This window comes from Heterodontus francisci, chromosome 30 (genome assembly GCF_036365525.1).
Source record: "Heterodontus francisci isolate sHetFra1 chromosome 30, sHetFra1.hap1, whole genome shotgun sequence".
Lineage (NCBI taxonomy): Eukaryota > Metazoa > Chordata > Chondrichthyes > Heterodontiformes > Heterodontidae > Heterodontus > Heterodontus francisci.
This window is the reverse complement of record NC_090400.1, coordinates 14,463,660-14,469,342: the sequence shown is the minus strand read 5'-3', so window position 1 is coordinate 14,469,342 and position 5,683 is coordinate 14,463,660.

Below are 5,683 nucleotides of genomic sequence, written 5' to 3'. Positions count from 1 at the left end.
CGTTGTGTTAATCACATAATTCGTAGGTGAGATACCAGGCTCCCAAAGCAGGTCTTCTTCTCCCAGCTCAGTCAGGGCAGACACACCAGAGGAGGACAGAAGAAGCTCTTCAAGGATGTGCTGAAAGACAACATGAAGAAATACAACATTGACATCAACTCCTGGGAAACCATCGCCCTGGACTGAACCAGATGGAGGCAGAGTCTGAGGGAAGGATCCCAGCATTTTGAGACCCAATGACGACAAAATAAAGAGGAAAGGCGAAAGTGGCGAAAAGAAAAAGCCATGACCCAAACTCATAATAAATGACCAGACATCACACATGGAAACCAATGTCCTATGTGCCATAAAGTCTGTAGATCCCGAATCGACCTCATCAGCCATCTTCGGACTAATGGAAGACAATCATCCTCGCCTGCGAGGGATAACCAATAATAATAATATAATCCCTGAGTTCCCTCAGGAGATCCTTTGCTGGTGTCCTGTCCCTCACATAGGTTTCTTGAACCTGTGCCGTAAACATGACTCACTCTTAGCAGTGATCTGAGACATACTAGCGAGCAGCAGCATCCTTTAGTGTACTGTGTTATGAGCTCACAGGACACCAGTCTGGTGTGGACTCTATCTTTAATGAAATGACTGTAATGGGTGCCCCCAGTCAGAGTACCTCATGGTAGAGGTCACATGACTATGGCAAGCCAGGAGGCACATTGGTACAGTATTGCATTTCTATCCCAAACATCTCCCTTTACATACAATAAAAATTTGCATGCATTAGCATTGACACTGTGAGTTGCCCCAAGTTATCCACTATGCACACAACTGTTCTCATGCATTAGTAGTTCACCATTCTTATCAGTCTCTGTACATGCATTGCACACATAGTCATTAAATCGTGCTAGTTTCTTAATGGTGCACATGCACGTTATCGTTGGTTGTTCATCTGGTTGATTTTCCTTCTCTGGCGAGTGTCGTGTTCATGTCACTTGTTGTCGCAGTAACTGTCACTCTTCCATTTCCGTTGCTGGGGTGCTGTGGACCGCTGGGGCTGATGGTTGTTCTGTGCTCCGTGCAGTTGGTGAGTTCTTATCTACCTGATTGACCGTCTGCTGTGAAGGAACAGCTTCTCCAGTTGTGCGTATGTGCCTGCTGTTGCGACGGTATATCTGGTTGTTCACCTTCACTATACGATCGAGGTGACAACTGTTCTACGCAGGTCCCAAATTGCCTCTTGGGCTGACTCTTCTTGACAGCTTTGAAAGATTGTACCCTGACCAGCTCTCCAATGCTCTATGCTGGCAATGATTTGGCATTTATGTCAAAGTGAATTTTGGTTTTCTGCTGTTTCACCTTGATTTTGTCACTCACACCTGTTACTACTTCTGGCTTCAATAGCTTTTTTGCTATTGGAAGAGTAGGCTGGGTGCGGCATGACATTAGTCTTTGTACTGGACTACTTTCCATGCCTTCAGTCGGTGTGTTTCTCCATTCGAGGATTGCCTTGTACACATCTGTGCCAGATTTGTTCAATTTCTTTATGATTCCTTTGGCGATTTTCACTGCCGCCTCAGCCTTTCCATTGGAATGAGGATAGTGTGGAGATGATGTATGGTGTCGAATTTCCCAATCCTTTATGAAGTGACTGAATTCGTCACTCGTTTACTGAGGGCCATTGTCAGTCATCACAACGTCTGGAATGCCGTAACGACTGAAGTGTGCTTTCAGACATTCTACAATCTCACCGGTAGTCGTTGAAGTCAGCTGGTCTATCTCCCAGTAATTAGAATAGTAGTCTATGGTGACAAGATAATCAGTTCCTGCAAGAGTGAAGAGGTCTACTCCCAGCTTCATCCAAGGTCTGTTTGGGATGTCATGTATCAACAGTGGCTCTTTAGCTTGCTTAGCTTGGTGCTCGTTGCAAGCACTGTATTGGCTGATGTGGTCCTTGATTTCATTGCTCATGCTTGGCCAGTCGAGCACTTCACTTGCCTTCCTCAGGCTCAACTCATTTCCTTGGTGGCTTGCACGGATGAGCTTTAGCATCTCTCCTCTCAACTCTTTAGGGATGATGACTCTATTTCCTTTGTACAAGATGCCATCTTGGGCTGTCAATTCATCTCTGTAAGCCAAATACGCTCTTGTGGCCACAGGAGTGTCGTTGATGCTGTCAGGCCATCCTTTCATCATTACTTCTTGTAACACTTACATGGAATGCTTTTCTTTATTGGACGAGGTATAGAATTCAAAAGCAGGGATGTAATGCAGGAACTGTATTAAACGCTGGTGGGGCCACAGTTGGGGTATTGCATGCAGTTCTGGTCACCACATTACAGGAAGGACATAATTGCTCTGGAGAGAGTACAGAGGAGATTTACAAGAACGTTGCCAGGGCTTGAAAGTTGCAGCTATGAGGAAAGATTGGATAGGCTAGGGTTGTTTTCTTTAGAACAGAGGAGGCTGAGGGGTGACCTAATAGAGGTGTACAAAATTATGAGGGGCCTAGATAAAGTCGACAGGAAGGACCTGTTTACCCTGGCAGAGAGGTCAATTACCAGGGGGCACAGATTTAAGGTAGATTGGTAGAAGGAATAGAGGGGACATGAGGAAAAACCTTTTCATCCAGAGGGTGGTGGGTGTCTGAAATTCACTGCCAGTAATGGTGGTTGAGGCAGAAACCCTCAATTCTTTTAGAAAGTACCTGGACCTGCACCTGAAGAGCTGTAACCGGCAAGGCTATGGACCAGGTGCTGGAAGGTGGGATTAGATTCTGCGGCGAGTTTTTTTATCAACCAGCACGGACATGACGGGCTGAATGGCCTACTTCTGTGCCATAATTTTTCTATGGTTCAATGGTCCTATGGTTCACTTGGAGAGTAGCATCTTGTTGGGTAGTTCGCTTGATTTGAGCAAGGTGCGTGTCTGTCAAATTCAATGTCTCTGCTGGGTTGATGAGTTCCAGAGCATGTCGAGCTGCAGCTTCACATTGGATCTGGAAGATTTCACACTCTGTCGTAGCATCCTTTACTTTCTTCATAGGGCGGGCTGCTCTCAACAGCAACTTCCCTTGCTTGTATGTCACAGCCAGATGATATCCCCATAACTGGAGTAAAATCTTTTGCAGACGCCTTGGAGCAGATAGTAGAGGCTTGTGGAAAATGCTTTGAAGTGGTTTGTGGTCAGACTTGATTGTCACTTTGTCTCTTCCAAGTAGGTATTGATGAAAATGTTCACAAGCAAAGACAATGGCCAGGCACTCTTTCTTGATCTGAGCGTAACGTCGTTCCGTTTGCGTTAACGTCTTGGATGCAAATGCAACCAGTTTTTCTTGCTGCATTAGGGTTGCTCCAAGTCTTGTCTTGCTGGCATCACACTGCAGGTGACTTCATCATTGAGGCCATAGCATTTCAACACTGGCGTTGCTGTCACTAGTTGCTTGATTTTAGTGAACGCTGCTTCTTGTTCTGTGCCCCAATACCACTACTTGGCAGTGAGTTGACATAATGGTTTGCACTCCAACAACAAATTGGGCAAGAATTTTGCTCAATAGTTGACGAATCCAACAAATTGTTGCACTGCTTTTACATCTGTTGGTCGCCGCATCACTGCTGCTTCTCTCACCTTTTTGGGGTCCAGGCGAAGACCATTTGCTGTCAGTACATGACCTCTGTACTTGACCTCGGGCATCTTTAATTGCAATTTTTTCTTGTTCAGCTTCAGGTTTATCTGGCGAGCTCTGACCAGCAATCACACTAGATTTTGATCATTATCAGTAATGGCTTCTTCCATTGAGTCTCCGCATCCATAAACTAGCAAATCATCCAGTATAGCTTTCACTCAGGGAAGATCACTAACTATCTCATGCTGTCTGCGTTGATACTTTGCTGGAGACGTGGAAATACCAAACGGCATGCACAACCATCTGTATCTCCTGAACGGCATCCAGAATGTGGTTAGAAAGCTATTGCATTCATCCAGCTTCACTTGCCAGTAACCATCCTTCGCATCTAGGGTACTGAAGATTTTTGCCTTTGCAAGTTGTGGCAAAATTACTTCGATGGTTGGCATGGGGTAGTGTGATCTCTTCAGAGCTTTATTTAGGTCCTTTTGGTCGATGCATACTGTCAGCTTTCCAGATTGTTTCACTGCTACCATGCTGCTAATCCATTCTGTAGGGGTTGGCACTTTCTTTATTATTCCCTTCTTTTCCAGCTCTTCTATCTTGTCTTTCAGGCTGGCCTTGAGGGCAGCTGGAACTTTCCTTGGCAGATGCTGAATTGGTCTTACCCACTCATCTACATCGAGCTGATATTCTCCAGGAAGACATCCTAAACGTGTAAATACATTGTTGTACTCCTCTAGGATCTGTTCAGTGGTCAATGGTTTAGCGTGCTGCGACACATTGCTAATCTCATTTTGCACGTTGAGGGTTACCAGTCCAAGCTTTAGACTTGCTCCGGCTGAGATGAGTGGCTTTTGCTTGCCGTCTATGATCTGGAACTCCAGATCCTTGTTCTTGCCATTACTTTGGGCTCTCAGAGTAACTTGTCCTCTTGGCACTAGTATAGTGCCATCATATAGCATCAACCTTGCTTTTGAGGGCTTCATTTTTGGATCGCCATGTTGAGCCATTTTGCACAGGTCTGTGAAGGTCATGATGTTGCATGACGCTCTGATGTCTATCTGGCACTTTATGTTGAATTGATATTCTCCTTCTGCAGTCATCATTCCAACAGTCACAAACCATTTATCACCTGTCAACCTGACTGAACCATCCTGTTGTGTGTGTATAGTGATTCGTCAGAATTTACAGCTGACATTCTCTCCAGTGCCCATCTGTACCTGTTGTTGTGCTCCCTTCTAGACAAACACTTGTGTGCAGAATGATCCAGCTTCTTGCAATGAGAACACTGTTTTCCCCATGCTGGACATGTCTTCTTTTCCTGTGCATGATGTCCTCCGCAGTATTTGCATCCTGCCCTTTGTCCGTGATCTTTCTGCCCTTTCGGCCTGGAAGGTCTATCAGCATAATGCAAGGCCTGGTCTGTTCTGCCATGAATATTCCCTAGCTGCTGATTTACAACCTTAGCACTTCTGCACACGTCAATTGCTTTCCTGAGAGTCAGTTTCTCCTCTCTCAGTAGACGTGCGCTCACTGCGGGATCTCGGATGCCTAATACAATCCTGTCTTTTATTAGACCATCTTTTAGTTGCACAAATTCACAGCATTCTGTGAGCTGTGTTAATGCAGTCACATATTGATCAATGAAATCTTTTTCACCTTGGACCCTAATATTGATCACATACTGTTCACAGGTTACATTCACTTAGGGTTCAAAGAGTGCCTCTGTTATAGTAACAAGCCAAGGAACATCATAAGAATCAGTTAAGTGATGCTCTGTGAATGTCACAAACAGAATCCCTCGTCAATTTAGGCACTTTCAAAATTGGCCCCTCTGGACGTATGAGTTGAAGTTACAAAATCCAGGAATACAGAATTTCAGCAAATGTCTGGCAGTCTATGAGTTAATGTGAAAACCTTATTAATTTGAAAGGAGAACGGATTTAGGAAGATCTCTTTCACATCAGCAAAGCAGTGATTGGTCATTCATAGGTCTTTCATTGATAGGGTACATACAAATGACGTGGATGGCCAGGCCCCGTAAAGTTCTGCAGCAACACGTGC